At 42.4% G+C, this 26,152-nt stretch overlaps 1 protein-coding gene across 2 annotated transcripts in view; it reads left to right on the top strand.

Annotated features, from left to right (window-relative positions):
- The window catches only part of GPRIN2 (G protein regulated inducer of neurite outgrowth 2), a 33,715-nt gene that overhangs the window by 2,997 nt on the left and 4,566 nt on the right, over positions 1-26,152 (top strand). Inside the window, exon 2 of one of the 2 annotated variants that reach the window (XM_075109338.1) lies at positions 9,502-9,626. The exons of the other annotated variant lie outside the window; for it this stretch is intronic. The gene's annotated coding sequence lies outside the window, so the exon portion shown is untranslated. The remainder of the gene's footprint in view (positions 1-9,501; positions 9,627-26,152) is intronic. 2 annotated transcript variants of the gene reach the window in all.

A 26,152-nucleotide genomic window follows, 5' to 3' on the forward strand; every position in this document is an offset into this window, starting at 1 on the left:
GCAGGGAGCATCGATGGGCACCCTAACTACAACAGATTACATCGAGAAGCATAATTGTGAAAAGCAGAAATAATGAGCACATAGAATTTCTATAGTGCCTTTCATTCCCAGGCTCCTGATTTCTGCACCAGCATTAATTACTGGTAGTTAACCATCACAAAATGGTTTTTCGAAATAATAGTTATTGTTAGCCTTATTTTATAGATTGTTTAATAACTGGAGTTCCTCCAGATTCATACTTGTGTAACTGAGATAAGAATTTCTCCCACAATCTACTGTTGGTCTTGGACTAACAGCTAGTTCTTAGCTTTAGCACGCTACGGATAATTGACTGTTTCAGAAAAGAAAATGTGAAAGAAAGATCTACTCTGTCATAAAATTTCCTTTGGATTCATTCTGGGAGCCATTTGGTTAGCTTCCTTTCAAAATTAAAGATGGGAATGGGAGAGTGAGTGCATCCAGAAGGGAACGGAATGGTTTTCTCTCAGCTTTGCTGGTGACAGTAGTTGCCTTTAAGCACTCTGAGTGCCTCAGGCTACAGTCCAGAACAGCGCGCTCAGTAAAATACAGGTATGAAATGGGGATAGAGACAGGGCCAGCATCGACAACAAGAAAAAACATTCAAAAGCTGCTGTTTGGTGCCTCTAGAAGGGCCTAGGGAGAAAGACAGCAAAAGAAGAGAAGGTGTGGGGTGGGGGGGAAGGAGTATTAACCTAGCTGAGGGGTTGGATTCCCAGTTTGGTATTTCTTGTGAGCCCTGTGAAACCCCTGGCACTGCAGCTGACCTTGATACTCTTCAGGGAGAGGCAGGCAGAATGCTTTCGGGACCTGCGCAAACCTTACACCTGAGTGTCCCTGTCCCATCAGCTTCCTTCTGGCACAGAAATGGTCAGTGGGGCCTTGGGCGCATGAAACACCGCTACAGCTTGCACAGAGCATGCTGTCCAAGGCAGATTTTTTCCATGCTTTAGTACTCATTTTTTGCCAGGTATTTGAAGGCCCTGACAGACATGAGCACACAATGCATTCGCTTTCTCTTCACGGCCTTCTTAAAACCTTTTCAGCGGTGTTATAGCCTACCTGCTGATATGAAAGTACACGGAGGTGAAGTCTGCACGTCGGCATTTCTACAGAACTCAAGAGTGTTTCTCTTCTGTTTACCTTTTCCTTTTGTTTCTAGTATGCTTTAACTGTTGGTGTTTTGCTAGTAACATTTTCCCAAGCTACAGCACCACCTCCTGTCCAAAGCTGGGCTTTGGTGTGAATCAGTACAGCAAGGTGACTTTATTTTTTTTTCCTGTGTGAAGCAGAGCAGAGAAAATGTTAACTTTTATTCCTTTCAATTGACTTTTCCTCCTGTATTTTACAATAGGAATTTCAAAAATACCAAGTCTACTTTTACTGGAACATAGTCTCATGGTTGTGGTGTGTAATTGCTAGTGTAAATTGCATTAAGAAAGTCAGAAGCTGTTGCTGTTTTAAGAAAAAACAGTACAAAATGTTCCTTTAAAATTATTTTTATTAATAAGCTCCATGTTCACAGATGATGTGCACAAGGCCCGTAGAGGTTTCTGCCAAGAAAATGACTTGCAAAGGTCTGGCTCGCATGGCTTTAAAGCTTTTTTGTGGGCAAAATCTGGCTTTTTGTTCCGGTTTTGTACACTACCTAGCCGTGGTAATAGTAACCTCAACATCCTAACTTTGACAAGACCTTGCAAGGTTACTTGTGTACACATGCAAAACAAACTGTTCATACAGCTGTAGCGATGAACAACAAATGTTGCTCTAAGGCAAGACTAGTTTTTATTTTAGGTGGTATTTCCTAACTCTCAGTCCCTCTGGAACAAATAATGGATTTAGGCCAGATATAATGTAAATAATGTACAAGTACTCTTAAGGCAAATGGGGAGGGATTGCTGTGCAGGCAGATGAATCTGTAGACAAGAATGCGTCTTAAGGTTTGGGTGAAGTGTAGGAAAGCACAGAATCATATATGCAACATAGCAATTATACCGTATGTAATATAGCCCTCATTGGTACAGCCAGCCTTATGGGATGCAAACTTTTAACTGAGAGCAAAATTTGATGTTTGTTTTTGGGAGCATATACAACTGGAATGAGATACTGAAAGCTGCAGATCTGTCTGCTTTAACTTGTGGTTGTTTCTGCAGGCACGTGCACCTAAAAAAGCTCCATGTATAGCAGCAACAGATTTACAGATGTCATCCCATACATGTTTGTGTTTAAAAAAAACCAACAGTGGTGTCCAATAGCCTGGGCAAAACTGTAGTGAGATCTTGAGGGTCAAGGATGTAAGCAAAAGAATTTTAAAATCCTGAGTGTAGGGGGAAAAGAATGAACTTTTCTTATAATGAAGCCCTTATTTCATCTGCACAAGTGGTCCCTTTCTTGCACAGTGGCCAGGGGACTGCAGGGCGGGCACCGTCCTTGGGCTCCCGCTGCTGACTTTCCTTTGCAAACCGCCGCAGAGGGCAGAGCTGAAACGTGATTGACGTACCTCGACCCAGCTTCTGGCTCTGCCAGAATAAACAGCTCAATATGATCACAGAACCCACGAGGAGACCATCCTAATATGTAAAGGGACTTAGTAGAAAAAGGCACTGTGCCAAAGTTCTTATACTGCTTTTTCAACAAATGTAAGGAATACCTGATCCATTTACGGAATATTTGCCTGGTACTGATAGTGTCTAGTATGCATCAAAAATACATAACGACCTCTCCTAGATACACCTAATACAATGGGATTTGGCGCCAAATACATTTAATTCCAAGTGATATCGATCGGCTTTGGCCTGTGCATGAATCCTCAATACAAAGGGTTAGAAATTAAATCAGGTATAGTGTAGGTAACAAGTGTCACCTGGGCAACATCGCAGCAGCTATGTGAACTATTCAACTGGCAGGAAACACCTCCCACCCCCATGAACCCCCCCTAAAAAAACCAAACCCAAACCAAAAATCACCCACAACCCCAAAAAGCCAAAAAGGGTTCATCTTAACTCAAATCCTTTCACAAATCTAGGTTGAAACCTAGCCAGGAAGGGCCAAAATAAACTGATGTGGGCACGCTTTATGCACTAATCACTAGAATCTCGACTGCTGCAGCAAGAATTCTGCACACTGTTCTTGTTGTTAGCTCCTCACTTAAATATGTGTGAAAAATATTCTAGGAAATGCAAAAAGTACGAGAAGGAGCAAAGTAAATCTTTCAAGCTAAGAAGAATCAGTGTCATTCCCACAGATATTGTTGCCTTGCTTTACTCAGGTAATTTCTGAATGCTAGAAAGCATTATTATTTTCCCTAGGAGCTAAGTAAACCATTTCTGCCCCTTTCTCAGCCTGGGGCTCAAACAGTACATTCTGTGGTTGAAATGCGAACCTGAAGGACACCCGCCTACCATTAGCCAGCTTATTATATAACTTTGGTTGTCTGTACGGAGAAGTACCCTGGTTTTTAGGGCTTCAGCTGATACCTTTTTTCCCCCCTACCAAAGTAATTTTTCCTCAAAGAGAATGAACGCAGTCTCTGACAATCTATTTGATTATTTGGCAACCAGGGGTTGAAGGGTGGGAGAGAGTTAAAGATTTTTCTTTAGATTCCTGAGACCTATGCGTCAGTATGTCCATGAGCAAAGGTTACATAAACTAATAGATTAGAACAAGATTTAGTTGCATAAACACTGTTACTGCATTTCAATCTGTCACAGAGTCAACCCTGCAGATTATTGCAGGCAGAGCTAGCCGGGGGCTTACAGTCCATCTTGCTGGACTGCCTCTGGCACCGGATACACGGGAAAAAGCACTATTCCCTTGCTGTGGGGCTGCTCTGAAATCTGTGTGTACCACTAGATAGGTCTTACTTTACAAGCCTTATTTAATATAGAGTGCTGTTGCCCTCAGCTTACGTCTAATTTGGAATGTCACCCCGCTATGTTGGTTGCATAATAATTTTGTCTCTGTGTCATTTAGCCAAGGGTCATTCCTCTTATGAGCGTGGTCCAATACAGGCAGCCACAGGGACTTGATCCCGATCCTCTTCAAATTCCCCCAACTTCCCTGAAGCCTCTGTCCTCCATCTCTCTTCCCTCCATCACACTCTCCCCAGCATTCTCTGGACGAGCCTCTCGGCTCATCTGAGAGAAGTCAGGGAGACCAGTATGGGAAGGCTCCTGCTGCATGGGGCAGAAATGGGGATGGGTGCGCTGCCCAGGCGTATTGTCCTGAGAAAGGGAGCCTGGATTTAGGAGTGTTGAGTGGGCTGGAGTCAATCCACAGTCCATGGGGCCAACAGACAACTACATTATGATGACTGTGGTCTAAATTGTTTGGGAGTATTCCAGGTCATATGGGAAAACAAAGCCTGTCTTGCAGCTGCAGAGCTATGTGTTTTCAAGTGTATCAGGGTCGGAAATTATGCTCCCAGGCTGCAGTACTTTCCTCTTGTACAGTGTTTTACTTGGTGCTTTCCCCAGCTTCTCACTGATACCATTTCCTCATTTTACACCTGGGAATTAAGGCACTGAAGTTCAAGTCTTTATTTAGATGCTTGGATCCCGTTAGGTAGGGCTAACTGTCTCTACAGCAGGCTTTGTTCCTAGCGCTCAGCCCTGGGCACCAGCTAGGATCTAGAAAAGACTCCGATGCTTTTGTTTCTATTTGTCATCCAAAGACCAAATAATATATACATTAATGTGTTTTGGATAAGAGTTCGGCTCCAAGTTTGCAAGAGTGTCCTTGTGGATGAGTCACGTAGGACTGAATTATTGCTGATTTCTCAAAGGGTAATGTCTTGTACTGTTTTTTTTTCTGGGAGCAGGCCCCGGGAGCCCTGCTGGCTTATGTGGTGCTGGCTTGCCTCCTTTCCAGCTGAGAGTAATGGAACAGATGGAAGACTAGCAATGAAATGCAGAGCAAAGCTAAACATGTGATTAAATTCTCAAAAAGGCCAAAGCCCTTATTGAGTGTAAGGCAGCTTAAAGCTACCCCAAAAAATGGCTTGAAGGGTTATTTTTTGTGCAATTATTTATTGTGTTTTGCTACTGGATACTAAGCATCTGTAGAAAACAGGGGAGTCATTCTGGTCATTGTGCATGGGAGGAAATGAGATCTGGGAAAAGGAGAAATGAGAGCAGAGTGTCCATGTGATAGTCCCTTGATTTAAGATGAGATTTAAGGTTTCACGTCATGAAATCTTTGGTTTATAACAAAACACACTTAAAAGAGGGATCTTGTTTGCATTCTCCATAATCAGCTGCTGTTCTATTCATTCGATAACCAAACAAAAAAATAGTGCTGTGTCGAGATTTGCTAAATCTTTGAAATAGATGAGGTTGCTGGTATCAGCAGGCCCCCTGGCAAACTGCCAAGGCAAAATGAAGGCAAAAGAACTGGTCTGCTTTGTTGAGAAAGCTGCTCTTAAATCCAAGATGAAAAAGAAAGGAGGTGACATGGCTCAGAAACACCAGTTTTCGCAGTACTAAAAAGCCTGACAGCTTTCAAAAAGATTAATCCCACAAAGAAGAGTACTACATCTGGGTTGCTCCTTGAAAAAAGTCACGTCAGTAGGGTTACAGCATTATTCCAAAGATAGATAGATGTAGATGACCTGGCAGATTTCATTATGACTTTATGAAACCAACAGATGAGAGAAACCTACACAAATCATCTTCCTTTTCACAGAAAAATAAAATTGCAGAAGAGAGGCTTATTTGTAGACCATACTTGCTATAATTGGGCTGTCTAACCAGCAGTCATCTTCTCCCAGGCAGAAGAAGCAGAAGTCATCATGCTGTTCGCTTGATATAAACACTCTAAATGTGTCTGACAGCTGTTCTTTTCTAAAAAATAGATATACAGCCCCCCAACCTGGCATGTGCCTAATTAGGTGTATAAAAATGGCTTTTTTGTATTAGTGTATCTATCTTTGATATAATACAGTGGAGTCCTTAAAGAGTAAGGTTTACTGCTTTTTAACAGTGGCTTTATTTAGGCTACCATACGCATTGTAGTGCAACTCGGGCAGTAAGGATCTCCAGGGGAAGGGTTCTGTCTCAGTTTTTGTAACACGGAATCCTCATTGGATTAAATGAATAAACCACCCTTAGACTAGAGACTGGATCCCAGTCCCCTGTCCCCATACTGACTAACCACTAGAAAAGATTGCCATGTTCATTCTCACTTTTCCCCTAATTCTCAGTGGATCTTCAAGGTCTTAATGCCAACTGTGTTGCCTTACGGAGACTGAAAGTGTTCAGGCACACTACTGCAAGCAGGTTGTTCAAGTCAAGGCCAGTCCGAGTTGGTGTTCTACACACACACACGCATCCCTCCCATGGATTCACAGTCTGCCTTAGCTCTAGTGCTCATCTAACCCTGCACTGTCAGGTTTTCTCTGTGGAGCCTGACGAGTGCCGGGAGTTGTAGGAGAAGGGGAAGGAATGCAGAAATAATGCAGACTGGTTTATGCTTTGGGGGAATGACAATACAGGTCGGTCATGATTCTGAGGATTATTTGGATGTAGATACCTAAACGCTGCTTTCTGGGTCTAGTTCTTGGTCAGGCAGCACTGGGAAGTCTGAGAATTTGAGAAGAGCTCATTTTCTTAAATGACTCCTGTACATGAGAAGATGGTCTAGAGTTGGACATATTTTTAACAAGATAAGCATTTATATATAATTGGCATTGCTTTCTTAGGTAGAACATTAGCATGTGATCAGATGGATTCTATCTGTAAATTATCTTTGAATTACAGCTGCTGCATGTTTATCAAATTTTAATTTGAGGCTTTTGTGATATTTCTTATCTGAAAGAATTGCTTTCCTTGTAAAGTTCTATGTGAGAAATAATTGTGCTTCTTACATGAAATGGAAGGTGAGGGTCAGTTTTATGTTTTCAAGCAGTGCCACATGCATTTCACTTGCCCCGAGTGTGTGTGAAAACCCTTGCTATGCTAGCTCCTCTACTGGACTGACTGGAATAATTTTGGGTATCTGAGCATAAGCAAAAACTGAAAACCTGGCACTGCATACAGAACGCCAGTTTCAGTAAGGGGCTAGCAGTATCGAGAGTGGAGAGCTTCTGACCAGTTATAGGCACAGTAAAAGTTAAGTTGTGGCTATGGTGCATTAGTTATTATCTTGAAGGCTCTCTCAGACTGCACTAAAGTGCTGTTACTCTTCAGAAAAGCTCAAAAATACTTCACAAGACCTGATACAAATTGACTGTGGCAGATGACGTTCAGGCAAATGAGCAGCGTTACCCATAAGACGGCATATTGTTCCTGGAGGGCTACGTTATTGTTGGAGACTAGAACATATGCCAGAAATGCATTAAGCTAAAACCGTCTGGTTGCAGGTGCAGTTTTACTGTCTTAAGTGGCTTTGAATCAACAGACAGCAAATATCAGCCTTCCAGGGTTTGCGTACAGAGCCTCCAGACTGAGATACACCAACAAATTTCAAGCAGCGGTTTGGTGAGTCAGCTCAGAAAGGTGCTTCCAGCAGGGCTCTCTTCCACTGGGGCACTTGATCCTGCCTCCTCAAAGAGCAGCTCTGCCAGCAGCAGAGCTTGGGAGATTCAAGGCTGATGGAGGTGTTCAGCAACCGCAGGCTGGGCAGGTCTAAATCGCCCCACCTGGCATCAGAAAGTTACTACAAACGGTGTCAGTCCTTGCAGTGCAAGAAAAGACTGTAGGATTATAAATGGGAAGGGGTGAGAGGAGGACTTCAGTACAAGTTTTTAGGTTTCCTATGGAGGAATCAAGAGATCAGGATGGTTTTCCCACCCCGTGCCCACTTCTGAAGAGGGATAGCTGGACAAAGTGCAGTTAGTGAATTTTAGGTTAGATATAAAGGGCTTCTGGGCTAGGATGGGTGGTCTTCTCTTTTGAATGCAGAAGCCCTGATTGCCTGGGCGGAGGCTGCGATCACAAAAACTGGCCTGCACGTCTGAGAGCTCTGCCCGGTGGCACCCTTCAGCAGGCAAGCAGAGCTTAACTGCCTTTCCCTACATGAGGTGACTCAAAGTCATGGGGCTGGTGGCTTGCTTTCTTCTGATCTTCAAGCACCCAAATCAGTAAATAGTAATTTTGAAAGCTCTTTTTCATGGCTGGGCATGGGACTTTAATTTCATGAAAATAAACACATTCTCACATGTTTAAACCCTGGGTACAGTTCTCGAGGAAACATGAATGCTAGTCAGGCTGAGCAACAGTGGCAGAACTGTTCTGCAAAAATCCTGTTGAAAAACAATATTTCCCTTCTTCCCAGAAGATATTCATCAGCATTGTCTGGATTTAGCCTAACGTTTCTGTAGGCTATTGGCTTCTCAGTTTCCTTTAACTGTCAACTTTGTTAAAGAAGGATACAAATAAATTCTCCAAATTTGAATTTGAGACATCTTTACACATTTTCTCATTAAATGTAAAATTAAAAAGCTGTATGCCAATCACAGGGTTATGGATGCCCAGGTGTGCAACCTGTTGAGGTAAAAGTTGGTCGCCAGTGTCTCTCGTAAGCACATTTTGATGCTTTTTAAAAAAATAGTCAACCTTGCTGGACATACCAAATCCAGGACAAGAGAGCCATGCAACTTCCTCCTGTACAGGGTTTAAAGAAAACGGGAAATGCAACATTATCCTTGCGCTATATCCTTTATATGTTTTGGGGACATAATTTGGGCAACTTGGCACAAGTTTGGAAGATGCATTTGACCGGAAGGGTCATTCACTGGGTTGTTCCACAGCTGGCCACTGGCACCCATGGGACACTGTTCGAACAGCTACAAGTGCCAGGGCTGTGTCATATGTCAGCCAAAAGTCTTTTGCTAGAAGAAGAAAGGAAGCAAAAAGCTGTAGAGTTGTCCTCTCCCTGCAGCACCATTGCAATCCTGTGCCACTGCAGGGGGAGTCGACTGGGCACGACCCTGGGCCACCAGGAATGCTGATAAGAATGCTCTGGAAGGGACGGGTTCAAGGAACTGCTGTTTCTGGGCTTGCAGGAAGGATGCACAAGGTCCGCACAGACAGCTGACTTCAAGTGCAGACTCTGCTTCAACGCTATAATAAACATGGCAAGTAAAATAAAGCAGCCAGAAAGCTGCTGCTGACCCGTGCATGGCTGTTAACCCCTGAAATGCTTCCTGACCTGTAGCCCGAGGGAGTAATCACGCAGCGAGCGTGGGGGCGTGCGTGTCTGGGGAACAAAGCCTGGAAGCATATAGAAAATTACTGGGTTTGCAGCCCATTTTGAAGACTTGGGGAGCAATCTTTTGTTCCTAAAAGCGTTGGGAAGGGGGGACCTTGGTCTCCCTCTCCCAGCTGAGCTTGCCATGATGGGAGGGTACTGGGTAAAGACGTAGGAAAAAAGTGAGAATATGCTGTATTTTACAGGACAGGTATTAACTCCTTCCTGAACAGAAAGACAGACAACTTGAAAGGGTTATTTTCTGATATTTTGGCATTCTTCTCTTTGCCCTGTCAGAGACCCAACCAGCCTGCCTTGTGTGAAGCTTTAAATGGAGGGAATAGGCCAGAAATAAAAGCAGCTCGGAATGCGGAGACAAGGAGTGGTGCTTGGGAAAGGACCGACTGTAGCAGCTGATTAAGGTGAGTGACAGGGGAGATTCTTTATAGAAACAGGCCATCATCGATGGGGACAAGACTCCACTGGCCACATCTGTCCTTGATGTTCCCCAGTGCACCGTGGGTCACACCTGGCACCTTGGGGGACCTGGATGCCGTGACCTCGAGGCAGGGTTTCCCTGCCGGGGGGAGGATGGGACAGGGGATGCTCAACAGCAGCACCCTCGGGACCCTGCCAGCGCCCTGGGTGAGCCCCTATGTCAGGCCAAGCACGGGGGCATGGTGCTGCCTTCACGCTTGCGTGCAGTGAGGGCCAGACAGGCCACAGCCTCCTGCAGTTGGGGATCGCCCACGGGATGCAGTCGCACCCTGGTGCAGGTGGGCAGACGTAGGTGGGCAGCCGTGAGCCCAGAAGTGCCCGCGCCAGGCGCGGGAGGGAGGGAAGGCATGACTGGGGGTGTAGCTGCCAGGGCATGGGGCTGGCGGGAGGGCAAGCGAGGGCACAGCTGTAAGCACCCTCGTGTGTGCTGATACGTACTTTTTTTAAAGTCACTTTGGTTCAACTAGAATTTATTTTAGTAAGCGGAAACAGGTTCTGGAAAATGACTTGCAATAGCAAATTTGTTTTAAGTTGTGTCCTGTCTGTGACAAACTATCTGTAGCATGTTGCTTTTTCCATTTCTCCCTACTCAGCACAAACATTCCCATTCTTTTCAACCCTTTGGGACATCCTTGTTGCCAGTCCATGCTTATAAAACTAATGCATTCTGGGTTTTGTTGGGTTTTTTTGGTTTGGGTTTGTGGATTTTTTGTGGGGTGTTTATTTGTTTTTTGGTTTGTTTTTTTGTGTGTGGGGTTTGTTTTTTTTTTTATTGCTCCGGATTACCAGAAGCAATGGGTGTTTCCTACTGGTGATTTCACATTTACATGAGGGTAGAAATTGAATGCATCCAGGGTGGCTTGGCCCAGGTGCCAGTTCCCTTGTATACCTTTTATAACTTCCCTTTTTCCCTTATCATTCTTGTGCTCCTCCTCTTCCTCCCCTCTTTGCCTCCCCTCCCTGTGCTTCCCTGGCAGCATTGCCGGCTCTGCACAGGCCCAGTTTCTCTAATCAGATGAAGCCGCAGGATTATCTCTCTCCCTCCCTCCTAGGCTCCATTTTATTTCCTCTCCAGCCAAGGGGGGAGGCAAGAAGGGCCGTCAGTCTAGGCAGGGGAAACCCCATCTCCCAATCTCCTGCCTTTGATGCTCTCTAACAATCCCTCCTCCTTCTCCTTATCATATGCTCACCTTAGCGTCAACAGCATCAGGCGGATCAAGGAGCCCAGATCCTAAAGGAAACCTGAACTCTTTTGGCTTTCATTCTTCTCAGATTTCTGAGCATCTGTTTTAAATACCCTCCAAGTAACTTGGACAGGGAAGCTGGATGTGCAGTCTCTGAGTAGGGGGAAGGTAAGGACCACGGAAGTCATGTATTGCCCGTTCTTTCATCTCCTGTAAGGACACCGAGCCCTCTCCCTTTTGCCAGCAGGTCTCTGAGAGTAACAAAGCAGATGGGGATAAGGGAGAGGAGCTGCACAGAGACAGACCCGGGCTTCTGTAAGTGCTGTGTTGGCAGCAGGGGGCTCATAGCTGGACTGCAAAGGCCAGGAAATTGTAGATTTCTCTTTTGCTGAAATGATGGGAACTATGGCTCTGAGCTCTAACTGAATTTAATGTAGTTCTGCAGAAGGTGGGGGGTTTTTTGTGCTGGTGTCTTTCACTTAGGCGTGTACGTATTTGTCTTTTAGCAAGTGTTTCTAGAATATACTGTTTCTTTGGCAGAGAAAACCCCCATAATCCCATTCATCTTAATCCTCTGCATGTCTGCAAGTTTACGAAGATGATTTTTTATTATCTTGTGTATGTCGGGTTTTTAATAATAATAAAAAGACTAAATTGTATTGCTTTATTGTTACCTTTTCCTACTAATCTGCCAGAGAATGGTTTCCCTTGGGTTTTTCCACCATGTGCACCACATGTTTTTTAAATTCCTAAGAAGTTAATATGCAACACTAGAGAAAAACTGAGCAGTACTTCAGTGCCTTCTGCATACCAGCTTTGTTTTACACTCTTTTTTTCTAGATAATCCATCAATCGCTATTTAGAATGACCGATAAAATTTTCTCTTAAATTGAAACATGTCTTTTCCAAAGTCAAAGATTTGATTTGGTTTGGCTTTTTATTGTCACTAGAGTAAATGCTTTAAATGAAAAAATGATAGTAGAAGAGTGTTATGTGCATATGCTGTAGTTTATAACCTCCTATGATTCAAAGTAAGAAATTGTGCTGATGCACTTCTGGATTTTAGGGGAAGAGGTTTAAAAGGGATGGGGAGAGCAAGCAGTAATTTCTGCTTAGAGAACTCTAAGCCTGAAAGGTGACTGGAAAGATAACCATTGGATAAACGTTTTGTAAGATGTTGATCTTGTGTGTAAATAAGATGGGTTGTATGAAGATCAAAATCTACCTCTTTTCCAGTGACTCATGCTTCAAAGTAATCATCTGATACAAAAATATCCATGATTTCCTTGCACCAAGGCACTGATTAAAGCTCAGAAATAGTTGTTTGCATGTTTAAGGTTAAGTGTAGGTCTGAACGATTGCGGGACGTAGATTGCTGTAATATCCAAGTTCAAAGACCTCTGCACAGAGTCTTTGTGTAAAAGAACTGGGTTTGGGGAAGGTTTTGTTTATAAGGGCGGATTAGATGAGGGCTTCATGTTTTCATGTCGTGGCTCAGCTACTCTGTAAAACACTCTGATTATAGGGTTTTGTTGATTTTTACCATTCAGACATTTTATCTTAACTCTAGAGTGAGCTGGAATTGCAGTTTAGTTTCTCTGACAATTATCTAGGGCTGCATAAACAAGAGCAGTAACTTCATACAACCTTGTGATGTCTGAGCTGGCTGATAACACCAAATATGACAATTCTCCATTAGATAACCATACCAATCCTCATTTTTCCTTCCACAGTAAACTGTACATATTCAAAATACACTTGAAAAATAAGAGTGTATGAGGGAGGGTGAGACAGACAAAAATCGTTATTGATGATCATTATACTTCTGACGTTTAATTTTCTTTCTGTTAGGGGCGATGACAAAGGGTAAATAGGAGCTAGTTTTAAAACACTCCAGATAAGCAGAGGTATTTGCTGTACCAGTGGGATAATATTACACCTGTCTGCGGGCTGGTTAGTTCTGTGCAGAACTGCAGCAAAATCCTCTTCCTTCTTCAGCAACTCTTCTGGAGATTAGAGAGGCCGGATTCTCCGTTCCTTTCCCCTATAGGTAATGTTTTCAAATGAGGGTGGAGTGTACTTGACTGGCCCCTTGTATTTGGATATTGCAAGCTGTTACACAATTTGCAGGAGAATGCAACCTAAGAAAGATGTTTTCAAAGGCTCAGGAACTAAAGAGAGCGCTGTTAATAGTATTTATTCACTTTCTGTGTTGTGTAAGTATTTTTTTCAATTAATAAAAAAAAAAAAAAAATCTTTTTTTGTTATCATATGCCATAGTTTTGTTGTTGCAAGTGACCCTCAAGTCATTGTGCAATTCTGTTACTTCCTAAAAGAAACAGAAGTTTCTATCTTTGGTAGATGAATGTGATATTTCATTGCTTGCAGTCTCAAACCATTCCAGCCCGAGAACAACAGCATGGCATGATTCAAATGGCTGCAAATGATGTTATGCTTTGCTTTCCTTGTCAACCTTGCACTCTTTTTTTCACTCATTTCCTTTGACCGTGAGGGACACCGTAGGGTTTGTGGGCCCTGGCCTTTTAGTTAGTTCTTGTAGTTTCATTGTACAGTAATGAGAGGGCTTTTTAACTGGTGTAAACTGTAAAGCTGTGTGCATATACAGTAGCATATGTGAAAACACTTCTCTTTGGGCTATTAACATTCTGGAAGATCTGAATAATTTTTTTCTTTCCTTGCGGGGATGGTGGGGACAGTGGCAAGAGAGGGATCTTTTCCATAAAAGCAAAAAGAAGGGGGGAATGAAAATAGACGCCTGAGTACAGTGGTCAGGATTATGTGCATGAGGGATGCAAAGAGAAGGCAGTGAACTGAGAGATACTAAATGAGCCATTCTCCAGTTAAGATAATTTGATGCAATTTTTGTTATTGATATAACTATTGAATTAATTTAAAGCTATGCAGCTGACAGCTCATATGTATGCTAAGAACTGTCCTTTAGGAGTATCCTCTGATTTCTTAGTGGATGGTGGGGAAGAAGGCGGTCTCTTTCCTTTACAAAAGCTCTTAAAGTCTTCAGAATACAGTTTTACTCAGAGAAATTATCTTTAGCAACAGGAACCACAAAAAAATCACTTTGGGGCTGCTTAGGTATATATACTCAGATCATGGGAATCGGGACAGGCTAACTAAATGAAGTTGCATCAGCCAGGCCTCTGCTAGGTGGTGTTGAGTGTGAGCATTAAGCACGCAAATTATATCCAAGCCTCACTTTGCATCGAAAAAGCATCAATGACCTTTAAAATGGCCTGTCCCTGTCTGCATCTTTAAAGTAATAGGTCTTCTAAAATGATGGCTAACTCTTGTGCAGTGTGGATTTAATACAAACCAGAGAAAGGAGCGGGAGTATTTCTGCATCTGCGGAATATTTGCTAATTAAGCTTTAGCAAGGGCACTCCTGAGCGTGCAAATGGAGGTTAATGGGATTGAGCAGTTGTAAGACCTTCATTTGACTTGCAGAGCTTTACTGTAGTCAACAGTGCATAAGACTGACAGAACCCAGTTCATCTGAGCTGCACTGAAAGATCAGCCTTCCTTTTCAGCTCAAACTAAGCAAACCTGACATGGAAATCAGAGAGATAATGAATGCACAAAGCCACCCTAACTCTTCTACGCTGGATTTATTTTTTTAACTTTTAAAATCTTCTTGCTTTCTGAAAAGAATCTGCTGGGAAAGGTCAGTGTTTATGGCTGAACAGGGTGAATAAGTACGTCTTAAAACATTGTCAGGGAAAAAGATATCTTGTTTCAGTAGTTTTATTTGGCTCTCAGTGGCCTCTGAACAATGGAAGGGGTGGAGTGCTTTTGTTGTTTTAGTAACAAGGCAGGTGCTAACAGGATGGAAAGAAACTCTTGGAGTTCACTTCCTCCTTCATATGTATCATCTTGCCTGTAGAATACAGGGATTGCTTTTGTGGTTCCTTTCAAGTCATTCCTGTTTGACCTCATTTCAGTAAAAGGTACAGGTTCCACTAATCAATTAAACAAATTGTTTAATATTGCAAAAATTCCAGCTGCTTTTGAGGCTCAGAATGAGAAGCTGTATGAAAACTTCTCATTTGCAATGACAGATAAAAGCAAAAAATTCTGAAAACAATAATAATAATAATAAAAAAATCATTGAATCATTCAGTTTGGAAGGGACGTTGGGAAGTCATCTATTCCAACCTCCTGCTCAAAGCAGAGGCAGCTGGGAGGCCAGATCAGATTTCTTAGGATTTTGTCCATTTGGGTCTTGAATATGGTCAAACCAGTGTTTGAAAAGCAAAGAATTCCTACAACAAAAACTTACTACTTTATAATCAGCATCTTGTTGCTAGCAGTTAACAGCAGGTGCTTAAAGAGTTACCCTCTATCTGTCCATGCTGTACAGGTGGGATCTTCCTCTACCCTGGTGAAGACAGAAACCTTCATTGTCTTGCAGCTCTTGAGTTGTTCTGAACTTATACCTCAATATTTTGTGCTTCTGACATTATTAAATGTTAATAAGGAAGTGAAGACTTCTGCAGCTCATTTTGCGATTGAGATTAACCACGAGGAGGGGAGATTTGCTTGTCTGCATAGAGCAGGGTGTAAACATAAGTTCCTGAGGAAGTTCTTCACTTACTCATATTTGACAAGGCATTTGCAAGCTTTAGTTTGCTGCTTTACTGTGTCTTGGTTTTTCTCTCTTTAAGGTCTCTGGTGTCAAACAGGCTTTGGATAGCATCTTGTGAGCATGGCTTCTCCTCTAGGAAAGCTCTAATGTTTTTCTTCTCAGTCCTGAAAGAGTAGAGAGATGCTCCCTTTAACCCCTTTCAGATGTTTTCCAAAAACTGTAGATATTAGTTTCCCACACAGGTCTGAAATAGACCACAGAGTAATTGGGACAGTTGCTTTTTTGAGAGACACACACCACACTTGCATATAATAATTGTTATTTATGATGAAGTGTCAGGTTTGAGGAGAAAAATTATTCTTCCTAGTTCCTCCTATATTCATTTTTTATATAATATTAAAACTAGTTTATACTACAGTCGGGCAATGGGAACATTTAGCAATGCTATGAAACACGATTAGATAGTCTTTTTAGTACTTTTCAATACTTGCTTGGCTATATGTGCGTAGCACTGCTTATCCGTCTGGATAGAGATTGCCAGTTCTTTTCAGCTTAAAGATATATAAAAGACAGCTTGTGGTGGGAACCAAAGACTTAAATTTGTCACAGAATCTCTCTGCCTAAGAGATTTTCACAAAAAGTTCATCATAGTAAATAAAAGCTTGTAAGTGGATGCAGCACTGCAGGACAATATCGTTTGCAGTTGTGAAAGCTCTGCTTACAAAGGTATAATGAATCATTGCTACTTAATGTACCATGCATATATAATATATGTGTTATTAGCATGCATATTATAGATAAAATATATACATATGATGCCTAATTTCAGAAATTCTGTTAATACTGGTTTTATGTATTTGAAATCCTTAAGACTACTCCTCCTCACTTGATGCTGGGAAACTGGAGGAGGGGATGCTTTAAACAGATGCTTCTGAGGCATGGATAGAGCCTGAACTTTACCCGTAAGATGAGTTTTCTGCAAGCGCAACAAGAATTTCACATAGAGATGCTCTACTTATTTCTTTCAAACCAAATATTACAAAAGAAGGGCCAGAATACATTCCTCTCAATGTCTTATATTTAATATCTTTCATTCTGGGATTTCAGAGCGCTCTGCAATCATGAATTAAGCCTTTAAATACCTACATCAGGGGCTTCTGCAGCTAATCCGAGTCACAGATGAGTAAACTGAGTCACAAAGTGAACGACTTGCTCAAGGTCATACAGTATGTCAGTGAGCACAGACAGAATTAGAAGGCAATTATTTCCTCTTTCTAATTACTAAGCAATTGTTTTTTATAATCTAGAAGTCAGTTTTCTGTCAGTCTACAATCTAGCAGTCAGTCTTTTTGCTGCCAATACTGAGAGCAACTTTGGGAGGAAGATGGATTTCCGCCTTCTTGAATCTTTCTTTTCTCCAATGTTTTGTGTACAGTTCATAAACTCTGTCATTTAAATAAAGAATTAAAGGGGGGTTTGTAGCCAGTGTGTAGTGTTTAATCACAGGGAAACATAAGAGAACAAGAAATGAGGGTAAGTTACTAGGTCTTGCTGGATAAGTCGCCAGGGTTTTTAGGCAGGAAAGAGATATAATTATTACATGAACCATCTTTGATTGTTTTGGTGGGGCATCTTTCAATCTGTAAATATTGTCTTCCTCTATCCTAACAGAGATGTTTGGAGAGCTTCAGGTTACTGTTAGTTTTGTTTATGTCACCATTATTCCTGTTTGATGCCGCTACAGGAATTGCCATCCTTCTATCAAGGATGGTACGTGAACATGGAAAGCCACTGTGTTTGCAGCTATCTAGTCAGTATTTTTAAGGCAGATTTGGGCTTGCTTTGTCTGCCATTGTAACTAGTTACAAAGCTTTGATCTCGGTCAGCATACTATTGAGCCCAAATGAGTGAGTTTTTCGGGGAGGCTGGGTGTGTTAGGCTCGGCTCTGCGCTTTTGGCCGCCGCCTTCCAGTCAGCACAGAGCTCGCTAACTGCCCATCGACTCGCACACGCTGTGTGGCAGAGCTGTAGGTGTCAGATGCATGCTCACTTGTCAGGGTGGAGTGTCTCACTGCCCTCGTATTCAAAGGTAACTGACGACAGTGCTGAATCTGGAAGTTAAAGCTGGGATATCCATCGGGCAGGGAGGCTAAGCCGAGTTCATATCTTCCCTCTAACTGTTGTTATTAAACTTGCAAGCAAACAACAAAAATAATTATTTTAATATTTTCTACTCAATCACATGAATTTATAAGTAGGTACTTTAATCACTTAGCCAGTTTGGGTGGAGTTTGTTGGATGTGCAAACTGGCCTCTTGCAAAGGTTGCATTAACATGTAGGTGCGCTCCGTTGGTGTGAGATTGGAAGCAGGCCGCAAGCAGGCTTGTGGTTTTCTGTATGACTTTTAAGTTTGTGATACTTCACGGGCAACTGTGATTCACACAGTTTTCAGGCTTAGGCCTCTGATGGGTAGAGGCTTGTCGGGCAAGCCATGGCCATGTGTTTTTGCATAGTTCCAGAGCAGTGGGTTTGCTCTGGGGGTAGACAGTTCAGGACTGAAGAGTGGACCCTAAAATGGAGCTCTGAGGAGGATGAGTCTTTCAATACCAGACTGACCCTGCCCCCTCCAAATTGGTACATGTGATGGAATATAGGACACGATCCTCTGTTGTGAAGAGGAAATTCACCAGTGTCTGTCTCTCTGAAATAAATCCAAATGTAGATAGGACACTGCAAATTTTGTGCATTAAAGATTAATTCCTAAAGAAATTATGAAATGTTTTTCTCACAGGACTCTTCTACTGCCAGTGGATATCAGTAGCCAGTAAATCTTAACAGCATAAACCTGGCAGCTGAATTAACAGTTTCATTTTGCATAATTCTGTTCTGCTTAAATCAGAAAGACAATTATATTAATGTACCACTCCTGTAGGCACACGCTGTAAGCACGCCTCCAGGTCAGTGTTGCCTGCTGTCATAATATTTGATGGTTTAGGGGTTTTTTTAAAGCCCCAGCTGCTGAAAACAGCTGATTACGTGACCATATCAGCATATTTCCTTTGTAATGCAACAGTTCTAAGTCTTCTGACTGAAGAGGCGAGCTTTAAAGAAGCAAGCTGTCAAATATGAACAGTGAGCATCAAATATGATTGTACAATATCTCATATTTTAGCTGTCAGGTGTATCGTGGGGCAGCTTGTACTCTGACGTAGGTCTGTGTGCACATGGAGACACAGTGGGAGTAATGTTTTGCTTATAAATTCCTTCTAAAAAAAGATCAACATGAGAAGAGATCTCTGAAGTTGTTTCTGGGACAGATGATTAAATAAAGAGCTGGCGAAGAGGACACGCAGTTGCACAGTGCGTCATGTGGTGGTGTCACGATACATCCCAACACATGCCTCCCTTGTGATAGAGGGCACCCCTCTCTGGTTTCCCAATAATTTACTTACAGCCCTATGTGAATTCCTCCTAGGAATTCAGTTAAAGTTGTCATTAAAATAGTCTCCTTTGGTTCATCCTTCTCAGCTCTTCTCTCATGGCACTCTCATTTTAGCCTTTGCCATTTTAGAATTTAGAGTTCCCAGCTCTTCTTTCCTGGCTCAGACTCTACCAGGGCTGTGGGCTGCCCCTGCTGTTTCTTAAAAGTGAATGCTCGTCCTCCTGCATGGCTTTTCTCATGCTGTTGGGATAATTGTGGACACAATGCCCTTGTCATTCTGCCTCGAGGTGAATGTGTCAGCAAATGTTCTGAATCTATTCACTTTCTGACATGACAACTATTTTATTACCCCCTGGTGAGGTCACTGGCAACCAGGCTACCCGTGGTAACTGCAGCGTTTTGGGGGAAGAGGCCTCTGCTTGGGTCCTCAGTAAGGAGGTAGCCAAGGTTCATTAGCAGTGAAAAAGGGACTCTCTCCTTTTCATCTTGTTGCCAGTCAATGCAGAGGGGTGTCTGTCCAGTATGCTCAGCTTCAAAGTCTTTCAGAAAAGCCTGATAGACAGGGTGATAATTCACAGAAGCAGAAGAAAAGCTGTGACTAGTCACCTTATATGTACGTAAGACACACACGATCTATGCTTTTGCTGTGCTGCGCACTGTCTTAACTCTTCTGCTCTCGTGTTTTCTAGGCTGTCAAATGTGCTCTTCTTCCTACAACGACTACGGTCCTGGTGACATGCACCACTGTCACTGGTGCCTCTGGTGCTGCCGGACTGAAGAATAATCCCGTTCATTTGCATACACAGTAGGCACTTGTCTGTTGTGTGCATCTGATGGTATCTGTAGATGCCCAGATCAGTCTGTCCTGTAGATCTGTCTGATGCTTGGAAATATAAGATGACTCAAAATATTTACAAGAGGACATTAGTAGAGTGAACTGAACAAGGCATAGTTCATTTATAATACTATTCCAAACTGGAAAGCCTAAAGGAAGATGATGGATTACAGGTTACGTAATTGGGGTTTCAACCTGATTCTATATTGATCTAGTTGCATTGATATAGTTGTATTTACAGAATTGAGAGAAATTCCTTGAAGTTCCCTGATGAGTGATACCTTTATCCCTACTGTAACTCCTCTATTTCTTCCTTTCCCTTATACCTCACCAAAATAAAATAACAATTAAAACCACCAAAAAAACCCTAATCCCAGACACTCGAATCTGTAAGCTTTTTACCATGCTAATCCTGTTTTGCCAATGCCTTTCAAGTGGTTTGACTCCCCCCACCCAGCATTAGATGTTAGTGATTACTGTTAATGGACTATTTCTTTCAGGGAAGTGTAGTTAGGGAGAGGCCATCAGGTCTCATAACACTAGTGTGTCAGTCCTTGTGTAAGTGCTAAACAGATCTTTCTTATCTTGTGGAAGTTACCGGTAATTCTCAATGCGGGGAAGCAGGGGCAAATTTTTAGACATGACCAGACTCTGGGGGTTTTTTTATTATTATTTTGGTGGTATGAACCTCTTTAAAATTAGTACAGCTCTAAAAGAAATTAATGTCACATTAGACAACGGTCCTTTTTGTGTCATTTTACCATGGTAAACATCTCTCTTAAAAGTCCAGTTGTAGATGCCAATGAGGAAGACACGTTGCTTAAAATACCAGGCCTGAATATGTGTGAATGTGCTGCTTTGGTTCTGGTACCCAAGGTAACGGCTGTTTGGGCAGAAATTTAGTTATTTCTGTGCGTGCTTGTCTTATCCCAGACAGGTGTCAGCAGTGTTTATGGCTACATGACAGCTGCCCCTTAGGTTGTAATGAAAGTCCTGTCATTTTAACCATTAACTGCTCTTGCCTTTTCAAATTTATAGCCATGGTGTTTGTAATAAGATTAAACAGAGTTACGAACCTACGTGTAGCAGACTTCTGTTCAAGTAAGTCTCGCGAGTTCATTAAAATCACACTACTCTCCTTGAATAAAATGAATGTGTTTGTCTTGGAGTTTGGTGCTATTGCAGAAATTCTGTCTTTGTCTTGTGAAGCTGATTACTGTACAGGTTACCAAGTCCTGATGCGCAGCGGGGCCAGAAGGATGCAAATGAAGGAGCAAATTCCGGGCAAAGATCTTGCAACCCCCTAACGCTGCCTTTCACCTCAAAAAGTGCCAGTGGTTGCCATGGAGGGTCCTGGTCAGCACCCGAAATTAACAGTCATCATCCAAAAATTTTCGTATTGATCAAATCACCTAACTCTTCCAAATTCCACACTTGCATATTAATGCTCTCACCTCTGAAACTGGCTCTGATTTTATCACTTATTTTGCAGCCGGATGCTCGTTTTAAAACAAAACATGGATTTGTGGGTTGACCATCTCAGTTACATAAAGCAAAAGCAAGCTGCGGAAAACAGAGAAATAAGTCTCTGGCATTGCACGTATTTTTCTAGTAAATAGTATTAAATTTTAAACAAATTTTCTCCTTCTCCCTTTCAAAATTCTGCAACTTGTATTGTTTAACGTGTTAGGCAATTCATACTGCATCACAATATGTTTAGTTTACTGTAGCAACACAGGACTTACGAAAGAGCATAGTTAGTGTTGCATAACTTGCTAAGTTGTTCTGCCGATTTTTGCTTGAGACAGTACTCAAAAGAAAAAAATCCTTTCCTGGGATAAAGGATCCGGCAGCTGTGTTACTTTTATAGCATTTTGTAGTTTCTTTCTTTGCTTGTTGGAGGAAATGCAGGCATGGCTGGATTTCTTTTGTTATTAACACATTGTCTTATGTTAATATCATAGAATCATAGGATCATTAAGGTTGGAAAAGACCTTTAAGATCATCAAGTCCAACCACCATCCCAACATCCCCAGGCCTCCTAAACCATGTCCCTTGTTGCTATCCTTGTTATGAAAACTATGATTTGTTTTGTGGATGTCATGTTTATCACATCACTCTCTTGAAGCCTGCCAATGCAGGGAAGAAAGCAATCGCTAGCAAATACATAACGCAGGAGCTAAATACGGTCATACCGAAATAGCATGTGGTATTATTATATTACATGAAAGCTTGCTGTATATATTGACATGATTGTTAGGAATTATTCCACCTTATATCTGCTTGTGTTTGTTGTCAAAACTGTAATTAAAAGTACATGCATGGCAAACAAAAATACTGAAGGATTTTGGAATCGTAGTTAATTTACCACTGAATGTCTTTCAACTGATAACATACGTGATATTTAATATTCTGAGACTAAATTTACTAGTGCATTAAATAGGTCGCAACTTTAATCATAAGTCATAGCAAAATACACATTTGTTGCTTTAAAGTAGTTCAGTGGAATTAGTGAAAGCAGCCAGATCCCCTCATAAGCTATCTGAAGCTGAGCCAAAAATGGTGGCTGTTAATTCCATTTCTATCCTAAGCCTTTCTCCGCTTGTCTAACGATTTTCTGTGTATTCATAGCAGGGTATCTGCCTCGGAGTTCATGCTTCCTTGTTGTTCAGGTGCAGATTTCCTTTGAATTTCCAAAGGAAAATCTCTCAGATCAACTCAGAAGCTACAATAAGTATTTTTGAATACAATTACTTTCCTATAAATTATGTATTTACTTCTTAAAAAGCAAAGTTAAGCAAAGCGGTCTTCTCTGCCCAACATGCACCAAAAAAGTAGTTCTTAGGTCCCTAAGTACCCACTAAGTCAGCTGTATTTCTATCCATGTTTCACGTGGGTAATCCATTCCTGATTAGCTGATTCACAAATCACAATGGCATTGCACGACTGTGAAATTAGAGAGGTTCAGGTTTGGGGCTGGGTTTTTTTTTTGGTTGGTTGGTTTTTTAAAAAAACACTTTGTCACACCATTCCCAGTACCCTCCCCAGCCCCTCCCTGGTATATGTGTTGGTATAACCACCCAGGCACCTCTGCTTCCTGCCCCTTCTCAGAAGTCATCAGCTGGAGGCGGTCTGCGCGAGCTCTCGTAGCAAGCACAGCACCTCTAGCGCGCGTACGCGCAGCGTGGCGTCTCCTCTGTAGGGATGCGTGGGTACGTGTTAGGATGGTTTTGTACCCCGGGGAATCAGGGCCACCGTTACATGTGCGGCATGTAGAGCGCGGGAAGGTGGGTATGGGATTACATGCCATTTCCGAAGTCTTAAGAAGAAGGGCACCACACGTGCACGTTTGCTCTGGGTTTACGCCATTAGTCAGTTTGCACTTCTGCAGAGGGGATTGGTCTTCTGTGTCCTCCCAGGGCTGACGTTAGCGATCGGTGTGGCTGGATTCACGATCTGATGTAGTGAGAGCTAAGCCAGTTTAAAAAGAAAAAAAAGGAAAAAAAAAAAAAAAGGTGAGAGAAAGCCAGGTCTAGCAGACGTCGATTGTTCCGCAGCCGTCACCCTCCATGCAGAGCTTAGCCTGCGTGAGCCTGGCTCAGGGCCCTGCCTCCGCCAGGTGGGCGAGGTGTGCTGGTTGTGTGAGGGCTCATAGGTCTTTCCAGAGTCAGGGAACGGAGGGAGAAAGCAATAGATGGCCTTTAAATGGGGAAGTGTTCAGGCTGCCTGGGAAAATGTAACTCTGGATTTCAACATGATGGGAAAGTGCATTGTTCTAAGGAAAGCTGATTCATCTTGTCTGAATGGGGCTTTTTGTTTCTTCTCCACTGTTTTTTTTTTTCCCCATCCTTAACTCTGTCCTACAGTATCAGGTGAGATGCTGTTTCACTTAACTGATAATTGTTCCCATTGTTTTTAAGGTCCAAAAGTCATAGGATAATTGTTACAATTGTGCTAGCAAGGACAACAAAGACGTTCAAATGCTGCTGATAGCTGCTGGTTATGACTTTACATAAGTATTTGTACATGTGTAATATATGTAGCATTGGCCCACTTTGGCCTTGGTTTCAGCTGCAGTTGGAGCCTACGTGGGTGAGGCAAAAATAAATTTCTTCGGAGTTCTCTTTGGAAGTTTCATTGCAAACATCACAGTGGATGTTGTTTTCAGTGATGCCAATGTATTTGGACTGTTTTGTTCATCTGAATGTGTTTCTTCACGTTCAGGTGAGGAATCAGTCTTAGATTGCATCACTTTTTCCAGCTACAGGCGCTTCTGCAGCAATGCTACATACAGAAAGCAAATAGAGGTTTTGGTGTCTGTGTACACGTACGTACTTGAACCTTGTAATCTTTGTGAGAGAGCTCTTCAAAGTTGGTATCAACTGCAGCCTGGTATCACCTGCAACAGGATACGTTTGAAGCTTCCTTTCACCTGAGACTCAATATTTGTGACTGAGGGTTTCCATTAGTAAATGTAGTTTAACCCCAGTGTGTGCGAGAGCCTTTGCAGGCGTTATCTTTTAAAGAGGTTAAGTGTAAGGTCTTCACCTTGCAGACAGCTATGCTCTGGTGGTTAATCCTGCTGACTCCTTTGAACCTATGGGGCAGGCTGTACCCATATGTGCAAGTGGCTGCAGGACAGGTTACATGCTGGAGGAGGTGAGCGAAGTGTTTGAGAACGGTCCCTTTCCCAGTTCTTTCTTCTAAGTGTTGAGTGAGATTGAGGGCTTTTGGAAAACATGCAGAAATACATTGGTGGCCAGCCTGGCAAGAAGTGGTTGCTTTTGGCTGCAGCTGCACTCAGCAGTGCCTCTGACCCAGGAATCTGAAATCCCATTCCTGGAAGAAAAGATGCTTTTGTGGTGCCCTTAGATGCCACCAGCCTGTGGAGTCCCCCAGGCCAGAGAGGCTGCGTGTCTTACGGAGCAGGCTTGGTGCGGGTGGAGTCTGCAGTGAGTTTAACTTCTAGCTGAACAAGCACATATGAAGGAGGGGAAACTGCCTTTTTTTCTGCATACAATCCAAATTTGAGTGAACCCTAACGCTAGAGGATACTGCTACCAATCGCAAGTCCCTACTGCACAGCCCACAATGAAAAGCTTCTCAGAGAAGTGATTGCAAATAACTGTTTTTTAATGTTGCCTTGCTCAATTTTATTATGGAAAGCAGTCAGCACAAGTGGATTTCAGGTGATGGGAAAACTGCAACCTGAACAATTAGCTTGCCAAAGTTAACAACAAAAATGGAATTACAAGTGTAAGCACCGATAGCTGTCTGGATCAGCAGTGGAGCTCTTGGTTTGTGGATGGAGCAAAAGGCATGCTTTTTATCAGTTTTGTTGGTAGATGACTCCTTGAGCCTGTAAATATAATATTAAAAGGATCACATATTAAAAGTTTCTCTGCTGAAAGGTTTCAATGTGAGTCCTTGCAGCCACTGGTCTCTTGGTGTTTTGACTGAACTTTCCTGTTACATTTACAGAGTGCTTTTGTCCACCATGTTTATGTACCCTTCTTGTTGCAAACATTCATCTTTATTTCAGTGATACAGTTCATGAGAAATTGTGAAGGTTTCTTTCAGGGTCCTGCTAGGGAGGCGGAGTGTATAGAGTGCATCTGAGGGAAAGTTCTCTAAAATGAGATCTTGTGGCTTCCACTATATTTCTGCACAACAGATTACCCTGTAGTACATGACCTGGAAGCAATGAATAAATGCTCTAGATTTTTCTGTTCAACAGAATGGGTTCTTTCATAAAAGAGATATATTTATATGTATGTGTGTAAATAGATATAGATATGTGAGCATATTAAAACTTAGTTATACAAATGTTGAAAGACCTCTGTGACACCAAGGGCAAGTGAGAAGTCAGCCAGTGAAAGGTCTGATTCAATGCGTGACTAAATCTGGTTAGATCCAAAATCTTCAGTTACCCCTTCTCTTAGATGTGGAAGTGCTAACATAAATGTTAAGAACTGTTAGGATACTATACTAACCAGTAGAAACAAGTGTTTTCTAACAACGGAAGTGATTGAGGGCACTGAAAAAAAGGGCAGAACCACCACAATACTTTGGTTAAAATTTTCTTGTTTTGTTTTTACCCTGCTTTTGGTGCAATGAGTTGTACCTTCCAGAGCCAGTGTGAATTTGTGGATTCCCAAAGGTTACTGGCACCAGAAGCCTAATCCATGCACTGAAGCATGTACCCTTAACAGACTCTGTGCTGAGATGCAGACTTTCCATCCAGCTCAGTGGTCCCTAGGGGATTTTCACCTCCAGCCTTTCACTGGATCCCTCTTTGCTGCCACCTCCTATCGTGCCAGTGGTAAGCACGGGCTAGAAAGCTCACTGACCCTGTCGGGGGCCAGCTGGG

This window comes from Phalacrocorax aristotelis, chromosome 14 (assembly GCF_949628215.1).
Source record: "Phalacrocorax aristotelis chromosome 14, bGulAri2.1, whole genome shotgun sequence".
Taxonomy (NCBI): Eukaryota; Metazoa; Chordata; class Aves; order Suliformes; family Phalacrocoracidae; genus Phalacrocorax; species Phalacrocorax aristotelis.